The following is a 16737-nucleotide window of genomic DNA, read 5'->3' as shown; positions in this document are numbered from 1 at the left end:
GAAGGCAAGGGAAGCCCAAGCAAATCCAGGGGTACAGTTTGTCCTTCAGAGTCTGCACATGGCTACCGTAGCTCAGATCACTTTACCCAGCTTTTGGTCTAGGCTTCCTGCCCCTGCAGAGAAGGGTCATTTTTTGTATTCTGTTTCAAAGCACCTAGCAAGTCCCTGATGCAAAGTCAATGCTCAAAAATGCGGAATAAAGAAATGAAAAAAGGAACTGCTTTCCGCAAGCCCCTTCAGCAGAATATAAAGAAAAGGACAACACTAGGATCAAAAGATGTGGATTTCAATTCCAATTTATTTGAACCCCTAAGCTGCAGAATAATGGATAAGAAAACTTGCCTTGGGGAGAAGGGTACAGTTCAGTGGTAGAGCACATGCTTATCATGTACGAGGTCCCAGTACCTCATTTTAATAAATGAAACAAATAAATAAACCTAATTACCCTCCTCAAAAAATACTTTTTAATTCAAAATTCAAAAAACACCTTGCAATTGACACAACATTGTAAACTTGACTATACTTCAATTAAAAAAACAAATCCTTGCCTTACAAGAATATATCTGGATTACGGAAGTTTGCAAATGTAAAATGCCTAGGATACCATCTGCATAAAAAGGGGTGACTACAAATTTACTATCCCTCCTTTATGAGCTATATTTCCTTCGGGGGGGTTATAACCTCTCAGAACTAATTTTCTCAGATTTAAAAATAGTAAATATTACCTGATTCTCAGTACTGCTGAAGAATCAGATAACCCTATGAAAGCATCTAACCCACAGAATTTATTCAATAAATGTTTGTTGAATGAATGAATAAACAAGCAAAATGAATGCTGCTCCCTGCCATAGACCATCATAATGGTACTGCTTATAAATCCCAAACCCACGTTCCACCCGTCTCTACACTAACCATGTGGGTGACCTGGGCATGCGTGTGTGCTTCTCTAAGCCCCAGTTTAATAGTGAATAGAAATGATGGCAATAACACAAACCTCAAATTTTTAGTGAGTCAGTAATGAATCGTACCCCAAATTTGCAAGATGGAACCATTAAGGAAAACTGGGAAAAGGGTCCATAGGCCCTCTCCATATTATCTCTTACAACTACATGGGAATCTATATTATATCTCAAAATAAAATTTCTACTTTTTTAAAGAAGCTATTGAGATTAAATGTGCTCACTGTCTCAAAAAAGTAACACACAGAAAAAATAGGACAATGCCCAGCACATGAGATACACACATTTAACATTCCCACTGAACCCACTGGTCCCTCCAACTTCAGAGGAAGAGGATGGGTCCTTGTGGCAAGAGGCCACTGCTCCTGAAGCTAACAAAGCTAATGGTGCTCACTTCCAAGAGCCCCTGTCACCACCCTTGTTCTAATTTTCTATTTGTAATTTTTTTCTTTTTATTAAATAGAAACTCCCAAATGCACAGCCTTCACCTGACTAGACATCATGATGGCAGCCCTTTAAAATCTGACCACAGAGATCATGATGGCAGCCCTTCTTGGTGAAACAATAAAATGGAAAGCCATTTCCACAAGACCTCTGTGTAAATCTACTAGGGAACTTAATCCTGGACTGAGGAAGAGGACTGGGGAGGAGGGGACAATCTGGTTCATAGAGAACTATGGGCCACCTGTCCCACGATGGACTTTAGACTCAACCATCACCCTCCAGGTAATTTAAAATACACAGCGACATATTGCTATGGGCAAGATTTTTTTTTTTAAATCCCTGAATCACTTGCAGGTCTTGTTTCTACTGAGACACAAATAGATTATGTGTATAATGTTTCACAAAAGCCTTAAATTATTATCAACCCAACTTGACACATCAAGAAAATGAGGTAGAGAGGTTTATCACATTGTGCAAGATTAAAGAGAGGCCACGACAGACACCACATTTAAATCAAAGCCCCTGCTCCAGTGCTCACACTAGAAAGTGTGACATACTGCCCCTTTTCTGCCCTCTCCCTGCAATAAATCTCTGAAGAGTCTTTTCTGTGCCACCTGGAATCACAATCACATCAATTTTCCACAAAGAGTTATGTCACTCCTTGCAGGAGGTAACAAAATCTAAAGTGTTGGGATGGGAGGAGAGATTTGCATTTTCTATTTCTCAAAGGAAACATGGCTTTAAAAGAAACTGAAAAGCACTTATCTAGTCTAAGCCCTCATTGTGCAGAGAAAGAAACGGAAGTTCAGAAGAGATGAGGAAAGGGCCTCATTAAAAAATATTGCTTCAGCGCAGCATCAAGCCAGCCCTGGGCACTGCTGGGGGAGGATCTGGGAGACCCAGGAGAATGAGTGTTAGAAAACGGAAAGAGAAGAAGCATACAAGGCCCTGTCTCTAAACCACTATACCATGAAATTCCACCATATTACCCAGTATGGGGGCAGCCAATAATAAGGTGTTGTAAACAGGTTACAGAAACCTGGAAGTCTCAACCATAGTTGAAATTCCAACATTTACTATGTTTTTTTCCCAGTTCAAGCATCAACTGAGTGGGCACTCTGTTCCAGGGACTACACGAGGCCTGGAGTTCTCCCAAATACAAATCTCTATTACCACGTGTGCAAACCACATAAAGGCCACCAGAAGAAAAGCGCTCACAGATAACATGGAATTACTGAAACTGAAAGCAGCCAAAGAGCATATATTACTAGGAAAAACGGTGCTGCTAGAAATGGACTCATGGACATAGAAAGCAAACTGTGCTTAGCAGGCAGGAAAGGGGAGATTAACAGATACACATTAATAAATATAAAATAAATGACAAGGACCTACTATATAGCACAGGGAACTATATTCAATTCCTAGTAATGAGTTCTACTAAAAACAATCTAAAACATATGTAGATACATATGCATGTTTATAACTGAATCTCTGCTGTACACCTGAAACTAACATTGTAAATTGACTACACTTCAATAAAAAATAAATTAAAAAAATAAGTAAATATAAAAGCAAAGCCATTAAGAAAAAAAAAAGAATACTGTAATCCCCTTAGCTGTAGGTGCTGGAGAATCCTGGTTGCAAGCACCAAGTCCACTGGATCACTCCAGCACTGGCTGTCACTCTTTCTGACCATCAGAGAGTCACTTGGCTTCACTGAGGTTATTTTCTCTTCTGTGAAAGGCTACAGTAGCAACTAACGATGTATAGAATCTCATCATTCACAACCCCAACAATTAGTGAGGACTTCCCATGGGCAAGGCTCTGGAGAGATGAAAAGATACGGTTCCAGATATATTCATGGTTAGAAGAAATTTATGCCATAAAGACATTAATTCTTCCTGTTTTGATACACAGATTCATTGCAATTCTGATTAGAATTCCTACCAGATTTTTCATGGAATGTAACAAGTTAATTTATGGTCAGGAATAGGCAAGAAAGTTCTTTAGAAACACCACTGGGGTGGGGTGGGTATGTCACTCATTTCCACTGGTTTTTCTGATGTGATGAAAACGTTCTGGAATAATAATTGTTGCACAACTGTGAATATGCTAAAAGTTGCTGAATTGTAACATTTAAATGGATGGACTTCATGGTGTGTGAACAATATCACAATAAAGCTGTTATATGAAAAAATATTTCTTGACAATTATTTTTCCCTCTATACTACTAGACTGCCCCACGATTTAAGAAAAACAAAAAAACAAAACAAAACAAACTGTGCCAGGAGCTCTTTAGGACTGCAATGTCCCTGGGTCTCCAACGCCTCTGGTGGTGCTGTCCTGTTAATGCACCCTAGCTGGGCTGGGCTAATTAGGGACTGTAACTATCTTTTTAAAATCGACAGTTTCACGTTTCACCCTGGGAGTGGGAAGGAAAGAGCATGTCACAGCCTCATGCCTTCAGCTCATTTTTAATTGAACCAAGCCCTGCTTTCAACACTCTAATCCCTGGCACTATAAAAACACGTGACATCAACAAGCACCGCCATCATAACACCTGAAAATGTTCAAGGTACTTACCTGGGGCAGAAACACTGAGAGAGGAGACAGAAGCTCGCTCAGCACTGAGGATCCACTTTCCCGACTCCACCAGAAGCTGGGCTTTAAAGCCGGAGGCTCTCAGCCCAGGGAGCAGCGCCCACGCCACTGAGCTGATCCCCAGGGAGCGGGAAAGGGAGAGGAGGGCAGCCCCGGGGTCGCGGGGCAGGGAAAGCGGGGTTGGGGGACGCGGGTTGTAGCCCCGCTCGGAGGCCAGCCCCAGCCCCAGCCGCCCGCCCCCGTCCGGGTCCGCAGACCACGCGGGCCCGGGACACAGCTCGCCCAGGGGCGGGGACGGGCCGGCGGCCGAGGAGAGGCAGCCCGGGAGGAGAGGACTCGCGGGCGGGAGAGGGGAAGGGGACGCCAGCCACGGACTGAGGGGAGCCCGGCTGTGTGAGAGGCTGCAGGTGCACACCTGGCCATGGACAGTTGTGGCTGGGGCGCCGGGGTAGGTGGCGCGGGCAGAGGGGTCTGGCCAGAGCAATTCAGCTGAACACAGGCTGACTGGCGCCCTGGGGGTCTGTGACATGCCGACCGCCCTCCCGCAGCCGCCTGACCCCTTTCCCGGGAGCCCCCCACATTGCACTTCCACAGCCAGAGGCCCCGGCCCCGGGCAGGAGCTAAAGGCCTACCGGTCGACAGAGCTGAGAAGCCTTTGGGGCCGATCCCCGGCTCGGAGCTGGAGCTTCCAACCCGCGGTCCAGCTGGCCCCGACTGCCCATGCGCAGGAGGGCCAGCGATCCACTCTGGGTTCTGAGAGAGAAGGTGGGGCAGCGAGGGAGGAAGAAGATGGGAGGGGGAGGAGAGGAGGGGAAAAGTGGAGGGAGACAGATGGACCGGAAAAGCAGAGAAAATGGATGGATCTGGAGAGCGGATTGTCGTAGCGGAGATGGAGAGAAAAAGCTTTACCTCTGTGGGCACCCCGAAGGAGGCTGCAGTCCTGCCTCTGTACCATTCTGTTACACTTCAAGGCCCTCAGCTCATGTTTTACCTCTCGGATCCAGCCCTCCATCCGATGCTTCTGCAGAACCCCTATGGGTATCACACCCGATGCCCCCACGCGGAGCTGGGTTTTCTGTTGCTCTGGGAACCAAGCACCCGCATGTGTTGTCGCTCAGAACTACCTTGGGAAGAGTACCTATTCCCCTTTTACACGCTGGGAAACAGGCAGGCATGATCTCTGCCTTAGTTCCACTCTCCCAGGTGTTGGGCTGGCGGGGAGAGGGATGGTACAAGATCTGAGCCCCAGACAGAGAAGACTGCCTGAGTGTTGGTGCACAGTCCCCATCCCTCCTGGGTAAACCACACCCCACACTAGTGGAACCATCAAGGGCTCACAGTAGTTCCCTGGGTGTGGGAGAGCTATCCTCATGTAAAGGAAAAGCCCAGCTGGGCTAACAAGCGAAGTCACAAATCTAAGTGTGATAAGTGTCCGTTTACTGATCTAAATTCTGCTGGGCTAACTCGTAAATCTGAAGTTTAGTGTCAGTTTACTGGGCTAACAAGCTAACTCGTAAATCCAACCACAACAGGTGTCATTAACGTGATCTATTACAAGTTGATAAGCTCCAGTGTACTGATTCCTTGCTTTTTGTTGTTTGAGCCTTATTGGCTAATACCACTTACTTGTAATTAACCCTTTAAAACCTCATGTGCATGTCTTGGAGGTGCTCAGAACTTCGGAGCAGAAGCCTCTGAGTCTGCAGGCATAATAAATCTGAGTACTCCAACCCTCCCAGTGGTGCTTGTTTCTCGGCTGGCCTGTTGTTTCCATAACACTCAGTTCCAGTGCCCAGTTTGATAGGTAGATAGGAGTGTTACCGAGTCCAAATTCATTCTCCTCAGTGCAGGACAGGCCAATATGTTGGGAGACCAGGTTTTGGGGCAAGGAATAGCAAGTCTCTGTAGACCTAGATGGCAAACTAATGTCCTGGAAAACCATCTCCCCAAGTCAGAATTCAGGCTCCTTTCCTACGTGCTTGGTTGTTGCAATCTTCCTGGTGTAGGAATTCCTTGTTGTTAGAATCCTTTGTTCTTGCAGCTATCTGCCTGGGTCAAATCTCTGTAAACCTCCAACAAAACAAACGTTATTTTCTATTCTGTAATTTGTTATCTTTTTATGAATGAAAAAGTGTTAAATATCCTTAAAGGTCACAGCATTCCGAATAGGCTCTCCTGTATATTTCAGGCTCTAAGCAACATTGTTTACAAGCAAGATGAAGCCTAGGAGACAGAGCATAGGGTTAAAGTCAAATGAAAAAATCTAATATGCAGTCAGATTTGTTCTGTTCTATTACCCGGGCAGAAGCCACTTGAGGATTTAAATCCCTTTAAGTTAAAAATAACTAAAACTTTAAAGGAATTTACATACATAGTTGGGAATGTACATACCATATCTGGAAAAGCATCCAAAGGATATTAAACAGGGGCATCTCCAGGGAGGGCTGGAAGAACAGAGGTCGAGGGTAAACTTCTTTCACTTGTGTATTTTTGTGCTCTGTTTGAATTTTTTTAACCATTTGCATGTATTTCTTTTTCAGTTAAAAAAATATTTAATGGAGCAAAGGAGTAATTAACTCAGCAAATACAGCAGCCATGGAATCACTGAGTCATCAATTTTGACTTAAGCCAGGAAACATTTTTTGACTCTCTCCAATGTGCCCAGTGCTGTTTTAAGACTTCTTTTATTATTATTATTTATTATTATTATTACTATTATTATTATTATTGTTATTTATATTTTATGGAATAATAACAAGGTATCCCCCACCCCTGCCCATGGCTGGTGGAAAACCAAGTAAGTTTTTATTGAGTTGTTTTCCAAGGAGTAGAGATGAGTTATAAACTGAACACATCTTCAGGGCAAAACAGGCGGAGTGGTTTTACAGCACGCCAGACAGCTATGAAGGGTTTTCAATAAAGGTGCCCAGAGGCTGAGAGAGAAAGCCTCCAGGGCCCTACAAAAAGCTGCCCAAACTTCCTTCTCCATGGCACTACTGAAATAGGAAAGAACAAATCTGACTCCATATTTAATCTGTTCCTTTGACTTTAAGAAATCCACGTTAATACTCTCCGGTCTTTTCATGGGTTATGATGTCACAGAGGAGACGGAAAGGTCAACAAGGGACCACTCTGCCGTGATCACTGAGACGGGGAACTCGATGGGCGGCAAGATGTATGACGCACACATAGCTGTGCCCGTGCTTCTAGGCAGGTAACTAAAGTCGCCTCGACAAGGTGTCAAACACGTGTGCCCACGTCCTCATCACCTGACATGTATTAAAGAGAAATGGAAACTTATAAAATTCCAATACCCTTGGTGGGTACACTGTCCAAATTGCAAAGTCACAGTTTGACAACTGGCCATCCCGGTTCCCTGGGATTCATTCTTGGAGAACTTTAGAAACCACTCCTCTGTCCTTAAGAAGTGCTGCATATTTGTCCTATCTTTGGCTCAGGGATGGAGCATGTTCAAGTGAACTTTAATGTCTGCACAGATTTGACTGTCTTTCTCCAGTTTCACTTGTCCATTCTAAAGAGGCCTGAGCTAAGTCCATCCTCCGTAAGATCTATTCCCTCCAGTGACAGCTCATTGAGCCTGCAATTAAAAGCCAACTGAACAAGACTGTCTGTCCTCAGCTAAAAAGTTCACCCACCCTACACTGCTTTCTTAATCTCCTCTTCTGGCTAATTGCAACAGACTAACACCTCCCTCTACCAAGCTCCCCAACTATGTCAGTTTTTCTCCCCAAAGAGAAAGTAAGGTCCATAAATGAGAAGTCAACTCCATAGTCACCTCTGAATTCCTAGCATATAGTAATGTTAATAAATAGAACTATGATTATGGCTTCTTTCCTTTAAAACATTTCCGGTTATTTGAATGAGACCTTGGAAGAGAGCTGTTTGCCGTCCAGTATCTTGATCCACAAGACTCTGGAGGCCTTTTTCGGAATGGCTGCTCACTGATTCATTCAAACCACAGCTTCTCATTCCAGGAGTAGCTGTGCTTCTCTGCCAGGATTTTGTGGTCACTCTCATGCCAGAAGAGCTTTAAACTATATCCTTACTTTGGATTTGTTATTTTTCCCCTCTTCCAACAAAATTGACTTTCCTTACTGTCTTGCCTTGAGGAATTTTTTTTCCTAGTTAACCCTTTAGTAAACCATGCTTCTCGGAATGGGCTTGGCCTTACATATGATCAGTCATCCAACTCCCAGTGTGAGAGGCTTCGGGCTCAACTCCTGCCCTACTGTCAAGGCAACTGAAACTCAGTACAGGAGCCAACAGGCACCCCAGGGCTTCTAAGGCTCATGTATCACCCAGAATCCCTGCTTTCTGGTTTGTCTTGGCTTCTGAGGATTTCCCCTCACTTTCTTCACAATTAGCTGTGCAGCTTGAAAGATGAGGAAGGAAGGTTTTATTTCTTAATCCGCATTATAAGAAACTTGTGTAATGAAGGTTTTCACAAGTTTCTACAACCCTCCATTGCAGAGACAGAAAACACACTAGATATTTTCTAAGTTTAGCTATCATGTGTATTTTTTCTTTTGTTTTCTTAACTGCAAAGAGACATCTTTTAATTAAAAAAAAATAAGGCCCCAAATAGGATAGAACCTTGAAATGGCATACAAAATTAAAGGGCAAAGACAGAAAAATGATAAATACTCTACAAGCTTAATATAATACTTACTCTATGGATCAGATCAGCAATTCTCAGTAACAGCTAATTGAAATATGAACATGAGATAAAAGGTCTCTCTTGTCAGGAGATGGCTAACAGAAAATAGAATTAAATCAACAAACTATAATTCTAAGTCTGGCGAGGTACAGAAGGCTACCAGAAAATTGTGTCATCTTCTGGAAAGGAGGGAGGCTCACCAGCACTTTACTGTGGAGCCTGAGCCCAGGGGAGGTCGCTGAAGTGAGCTCTGTAAGTACCCAATTAGCAAAGTGGGTGATGAATAAAGAGACGTGAGCTTTGATGACAGAGATGATACTACTATTCACTTGTCCTGTAAAGTACGTCTTCACTTTCAGTGATCAATACTTCGGTGTACTCAGGGATTAAGATTATAGGAAAATTCACAGCCTGGGCCCAGACCTCCTCTTTGAGCTCGTGACACTGCACTTAGATGTCTCAAGGACAACTCCAACTCCACCTGAAAAGAGCTGACTTCAAGGTTTCCTCCCATAGCCGTCCTGCCCAGGGCCCCTGGTCGGGGGGCAAGGTCTCTCTGCCTCTCCCAGCTCAGGCCCATCAGTCAGAGATGTGACTGGACCCCTCCTTCAGGGCCCAGATTTCCTCAGTCACCGAGTCCCACCACCCACATCTGTCCTACTAGATACTCACTTGCACTCACTCAGCACTGAATCTGTGCTGGGTACCATGCTGCACACTGTGCACACGTTATCTCACTGGATCTCCACAGCATTCCAGGGAGGTCGGTACATCACTGCTTTTATTGATTAGATAAATTGTTTCTCTTCCTTGAGTGCATCATCCAAAGTGACACGGCTACAGATCCACAAAATTGGGACTGAAAACCACTTGAAAATTCTACACTCCTACACCTGGCAGCCACCCTAATCTGACTCATCACATCACCTCCTGCCGAGCCTTCTAAATGTTTCTAAGCATTCTACAAGACAAAAGTGATCTACGAGAGCACCCCTCTCCCCTACTTAATATCTGACAATGACGGTCCACTGCCCTTAGGAGAAAGCCCCACCGGGCCTGAGCACGGCCCAACGGCCCGGCATCCGCATTCCCTGTGCGGCCGCGCCGCATCACCCACCACACAGCTCTACACTGGCTGTGTCCAGGACAGGGATGCTGACTCCGTACAACCCGGGGCTCGTCTCAATCGAACAATGATCACCTTCTTCAGTGTCCAACTTCTTCACTGCTGACTCTCAGAAAAATATTTTCTCAGGATGAATCAATATCTTTTTCCTTACAACTTCCCGTCATTGATAATGAGCTCCACCCAAAAGAGAGAAGGCTTAATTCTCAGTCTCCTTATCTGTAAAGTGAGAATCAGAAGGAAATATGTGAGGTTTTAAGAGAAATAATATTCATCTGAGGCTGAGGGACAATTCCTAACATACAGTAAGCACTCAATATGTGCTTACTTAATATTAATAAGAATATAATGCATTCCAGCAACCTTAACTCAATGTTTTATCGCTATGTGCAACAGACTACAGACACACTGTTGGATGAACCGCTTTGAGCAGATCAGCACAAGCATACTGGGAAAGGTAAGCGCTGACTCTGGTTACAGATGCAGCCACCCAGCACTACGGGGCGGGGCAGTTTCTCAGACTATTACATGTTGCTTGAGCATTTAATTGTCACTAATGAATAAAGACTGGTGTTCTTTAGTCAAAGCTCCTGAAACATAAATCTTCAAAGATTGATGCAAATTAGATTTCAAGTACAACACTCTTTCTAGAAATTATTTGATAATAGTCTTAGCACCTCTGCACATCAAAAGGGCATGTTCTTAATGTATCTGACTACACCGAAAGTGTTGTTTAAAAGAAATTAAAATGAAGCCATCCTGAATAAGCTCTCAGTATCATCTGCACAAAGCTCCACCCAAGTGTCTCATTTCTTACTTCCACATAGGTGTTCAGGTAGCTTAACCTGGGTCTTGGTTTCTTATGACACGGGGGTGGGAAGAGTTGTCGATAGATTTATGTAGCAAATATAAACCTAGTGTATTTGCTGCGTAGGAATCCTAGAAATAAACAAATTGATATATAGTCCTACCCTCAAGAAGCTCAGACTTTCCATTTACAACAGCATTAAAAATAAAATGAGAGATACATGTAACAAAAATTTACAAGATTTGTACATTGAATATTTTGAAGTATCACCCAAAAATTTTAAAGATCTACATATATGGAAGATATACCATGTTGATGGAATGGTAGACAATATTGTTAAAAATGTTATGACTCCCCAAAGTGATTTACAATTTCAGTGGAATCCCTATCAAAATTCCAGCTGACTTCTTTGCAAAAATTAAAAAACTTATCCCAAAATTCATATGGAAGTGCAAGGGGCCCAGGACAGCCAAAGCAATCTTGAAGAAGCAGAGCAAAGTGGGAGGACTCACTTTAAAGGGTACTAAAAACCTATAGTACTAAGTCAGTATGGTACTGGCAAAAGTTTGGATAAATAAATCTATGAGACACAATAAAATCCCAGGGGGAAAAACTTACATTTACAGTCAGTTTTCCACAAGGGTGCCAACAACACTCCATGGAAAGAATAGTCTATTCAACAAATGGTGCAGGGAAAGCTGGGTATCTGCAGGCAAAAGAATGAATCTGGAATCTGGACCCCCATATTTTATATAACAAATAAAAATTAATTCAAAATGGATCAGAGACAGAAACGTAAAAACAAAACCTATAAACTTTCTAAAAGAAGACACAGTATAAATCTTTGAGGTCCTAGGATAGGCTTTGGTTTCCTAGATACAATACGAAGAGCACAAGTGATAGAAGAAAAAAGCAGATAAACTGGACTTCATCAAAATTAAAACCTTTTTGTTACAGAGGACATCATCAAGAAAGTGAAATGACAGGGGAAGTGGGTATCTCAACTGATAGAGGGCGTGCTTAGCAAGAAAAATAAAATAAATCAATACATCTAATTACCTCACCTGTAAAGAAATTGTTTTAATGTTTAAAAGAACTAAAGTGAAAGCACAATCTGCAGAATAGGAGAAAAATTTTACAAAGCATGTATCTAATAAGAGACTAGTATTCAGGATATTTAACAAATGCTTACACCTGAACAATACAAAGAAAATCGAATAAATTTTTAAATTTTCCAAGGATTTAAAAAAATACACAAATGGCCAATAAGCATATGAAAAGAAGCTCAGCATCACTAGCCAAGTCAAAATGAAAATGAGATCTTATTTTACACCCACCAGGATGGTTATAATCAAAACATGCACAATAACAAGTGTTGTTCAGGAGGCAGAGATACCTCATATGCGGCCAGTGGAAAGGGACAATGGTGTAGCTTCTTTGGAGAAGTCTGTTGTTTCCTCAAATGGTTAGAATTATATGGCTCAGCAATTTCACTCCTACATGTAGAGTCATCCCTTAGTATCCTCGGGGGGTTGGATTCAGGAACCCCCCTTCCTGGATTCCATAATCCAAGGAAGTTCGAGTCCCTTTACAATCAGCCATCTGGATCCATGAAGTGGAAACTACAGATATGGCGGGCCAACTGTACAGCCAACAGAATGAAAACATATTCTCACAAAATCTTGCACATCAATATTCATGGCAGCATCATTCAGAGTAGCCAAAGGTTACAAACAATATCCATCCATCAATGAACGGATAAACAAAATTACCACGCATAGGCCCACAAACATTTGGTCATTGAATTTTTGACAAAGGAGGTGAGAACATTCAATGGAATAAAGACAGCCTGTTCAGCAAATGGTGTAGGGAAAACTGGACAGCTGCATGTAAATCAATGAAGTTAGACTACTCCCTCACAGCATACACAAAAATAAATTCAAAATGGCTTAAAGACTTAAACATGTAGACAAGACACTATAAACCTCGTAGAAGAAAACATAGGGAAAACATCTGGCATACATCTCAGCAATGTTCTCCTAGAGCAGTCTACTCAAGCAATAGAAATACAAGCAAAAATATACAAGTGGGATGTAATTAAACTTACAACCTTTTTCACAGCAAAGGAAACAGTAAGCAAAACAAAAAGACAACCTTTGGAATGGGAGAAAATATTTGCAATAAATGAAGCTGACAAGGGCTTAATTCCCAGAATATGTAAACAGCTTTTACACTTCATAAGAAAGAAAAACAAACAACTCAATCCAAAAATGTGCAGAAGACCTAAAGAAGCTTTTCTCCAATGAAGATATACAAATGGCCGATAGGTACATGAAAAAAAGCTCAATATCATTATCAGAGAAATGCAAATCAAAACTGCAATAAAAATCAAAACTGGAGAATAGGGAACCCTCCTACACTGTGGTGGGAATGCAGTTTGGTGGAGCCATTGTGGAAAACATTATAGAAGTTCCTCAAAAGACAAAACATTGACCTCCCATATGACCCAGCAATCCCACTCCTAGGCACATATCCAGAAGGAACCCTAATTCAAAAAGGCACCTACACCCCAATGTTCACAGCAGCACTATTTACAATAGCAAGACATGGAAACAACCTAAATGTCCACTGACAGAAGACTGGATAAAGAGGTTGTAGTATATTTGTACAATAGACTGCTATTCACCCATAAAAAAAAATAATAAAATAATGCCATTTGTAGCAACATGAATGGACCTGGAGAATGTCATTCTAAGTGAAGTAACACAGAAAGAGAGAGAAAAATACCATATGAGATCGCTCACATGTGGAATCTAAAAAAAAAAACAAAAAAAAAAAAAACAAAAAAAGAAAAAACAACCAAACAATAAGATAAACTTATCTACAGAACAGAAACAGACATAGAGACATAGAAACCAAACTATGGTTACCAGAGGGGAGAGGGTGTGGGAAGGAATAAATTGGGAGTTCAAGATTTGCAGATAGTATGTATAGAGTAAACAGCAAGTTTATACTGTATAGCACAGGAGAATATATTTAGTATCTTATAGTAACTTATATTGAAAAAGAATATGAAAATGAATACAGGTATGTTCCTATATAAATGAAGTGTTGTGCTGTACACAAGAAACTGATGCAACATTATAAACTGACTAGAAATCAATGAAAATATTTTTAAATAGACAAAAAACGAAAAACAGAAAAAAGATATTATAAAATCAAAAGAATAAATTACTGATTGAGGCTACAACATGGATGGACCTTGAAAGTTTATACTAAAATAAGCCAGACACAAAAGTTCAAATAGTGCCCTTTTAGGTGAACTGCTCTAAGCGTTTATTGTACTATTCCAGTACATTTTCTGGAGGTTTGAAGTCTATCAAAATCAAAATAAAATGTATTATTCATTAAAAACATAAAATGATTCCTCACAGGAGGGCTTTAATTATTAAATGCAGAAATGCATGTAAAGATCCTGGAACAACAATTTGCATGTCCACAGAGAGTCACTGTAGTCACTGCCACTCAGAGGGTGCTGCCAGCGCTGATGATGGCTGCCTCAACTCGCTCCCCTGCAGAGAGGAGTGAGGGCCTGGGCTCTGACAGGAAGGGTGACCATGAACATTGGCTAGACAGAGCCACTCCCCAGACTCTGCGTTACCCAGCTTTCTTATACAAACTGCTCCATCTAACATAAACACGCTACAGGGATGGATCTTACAACACAGGGAATATAGCCAATGTTTTACAATAACTATAAATAGAACATAAAAATAAAAATTGTGCAACTATTGTACACCTGAAACTTATATCATATTGTAAATCAGCTATACCTTTATAAAAAATTAAAAAATAATTTAAAAATTTTATCACTTTAGTATTCAATTCGGTTTTTAAGTAACTACTAAACAGCTTAGAAAGTATAAAATATTTAAGTGTGATAAGTTTGTTTACATATTTATTTACTTTCAGCCTCCTGCTAAAAGAGAAATTAAACAATTTTTTTAAACACGGCTTAACAACCATAACAACAAAAGACAAAAGTGAGAGTGAAGACAAAATGGAGATTGAATACTTAAATGAAACCAGGGGAAGGTAAAGTCATAAAAATGAATGCCATGAAGTTAGGGTAAGTGTTAAAGGCCGACTAGAAATTCAGCTGTAAGATTCTTGGCAGCTAAAGCAAAAAGTAAAAGATGATGGGACGGGTGGTAGAGCTCAGTGGTAGAGAGTGTGCTTAGCGTGCACGGGGTCCTGGGTTCAAGTGCCAGGGCCTCCATGAACAGATAAATACACCTAATTACCTACCCCTTAAAGAGCCCCAAAGAAAAGAAAAAGAGAAATTTGTTTCCTAAAAAATCCTGATATTAAATTTAGATTAAATACTTGAAAAAAAAAAAGTAAAATAGAAATGATGAGTGACACAAGGGATAAAGCCCGTGAGATCAATCTGCAGTGGCTGCTGGCACGTCCCCATGTCCCACGTGGGAAAATCTGAAACATCCTTCTCACCACTCAGAGTCATCCTCAGCCCACACCACCCCTCCCCCTGTTAAATACAGGAGCACGGGTAGGGCCCGGCCTTTGCTCTCTCTGTGTCATCACAGTGAGACAGGATGGAAGGGGGCAGAGCACAGCCATTCAAGGAAGGCCACAACAATTAACATCAAAATGGTGAAGGATTCAATCCCCAATAGGCCTTGAGGCTCAAGATGAAGAGATATAACTTCTAGCAGAGCTTGAGCTTCATTATACACCCATTGTAATAGTAACATGGTGAATTTACATGCCCCAAGGCACCATGGCCATCCCAAGGCTAGCCACAAAAGGTCACAGGGTGGGAAATGGCCAACTCCCTGGGAATCCCAGCCCCTTGCCCTTAGGCTGCTCAGTCTACATATTAGCATATGAAACAACCAAGCCCAAGAAAACGAGCAACACAGCGCCACCTCGCGGTCACCACTCTCTCTCCCTCTTCCGAGAAGGCCCACACTCTGTCTGTGGAGTGTGTACCTACTTTTAATCTGAGCACCCGAACCCCACAACTCGTGGCCTTTCTCTTGCCTTTCAATGTGTCTCTGTGAATAAATCTACCATTACTCAACAGTGGCTTGCTCTTGAAATCTTTCCTGCAGGAAGCCAAGGACCCACGTCTGGTGGGGCACATTCCAGGGGCTCAACCAAAGCCTGGGACACAGCCCTTCTCATGCCCCACATCTGTTTTCTTGTATCAACAGGACTGGGATATGAAGGGAGTTCTGAGGCCCCAGCTAAGGGACAGAAGCAGCCCCGAGGGCTCAAAATGGCGGCAGGCTCTCAACCAGCAGGGGCCCTGAGGTCGGCCCTGTTCTCTGTGGTCCCCTGTTGTGCTGACCCCCTAGCCAGACAGCGTTCTCCTAGGCCTGTCCCCACAAAACCCTTCTCTCCAAAATACAAGCACATCATGTCACAGTCCTCTTATTCAACCAGGAAGTTTTCAGCGTACTTTTTCCTTCCCTAGTAAAGAATATATTTGTCCTCCCTCCCATCCCACCACTTCTTTCTTTGTGAGAACTCTGTACTCCTCACATACCATCCTGAACGCAGCTGCCTTGCTAGCTGGGACCGAGATGCTTCAGTCTCACACAGCCTGCGTCCTTTCACTTTCCCCTTTCTACCTTAAAAAGCCTTTCCTGAGTCTCCCACCCCTCTGATTCTGAACTTCACAAAGTGCTGAGGTTACAGTCACTATGTTCATACCTCCCAGGTTTTAGCTAGTTTTCCTTCGCAATATCTTCACTAAGGAGCTGCATCAAGAAGTTTAAAGAGGCTATTCTTACATCTGAGCTGAGGAGCCTGCATAAAATTTAAATGGCTTTGAAGAGAGAGTTAACCAAGGACAGAGTTGTCGCAGGTCCTAGTCAAAAGTGTCATGAGGCAAAATGTTCTTCAAAGGCTCAGAGTGGCTTCTGAACACGGAGTCGGCAGGGAGGAGATGCCAGGCAGTGAGTGGGGTGAGTGACACTGGGTACGCTTCCCAGCTGGGGAAGAATTGGATTTTGTTCTAGTTTTCCAAACAATTTCTGACTAACTATTTCTCTTATTGTCACATACCATTTCCTACGAATTAAGAAAAATCAAT

The 16737-nt window shown here is 42.4% G+C and overlaps 1 protein-coding gene across 43 annotated transcripts in view; it reads right to left on the bottom strand.

Annotated features, from left to right (window-relative positions):
* The window catches only part of LOC141578009 (uncharacterized), a 196197-nt gene that overhangs the window by 105864 nt on the left and 73596 nt on the right, over window positions 1–16737 (bottom strand). The gene's annotated exons all lie outside the window — the stretch shown is intronic.

Source organism: Camelus bactrianus, chromosome 6, assembly GCF_048773025.1.
Source record: "Camelus bactrianus isolate YW-2024 breed Bactrian camel chromosome 6, ASM4877302v1, whole genome shotgun sequence".
NCBI lineage: Eukaryota > Metazoa > Chordata > Mammalia > Artiodactyla > Camelidae > Camelus > Camelus bactrianus.
This window is presented reverse-complemented; position numbering and strand designations above follow the sequence as displayed.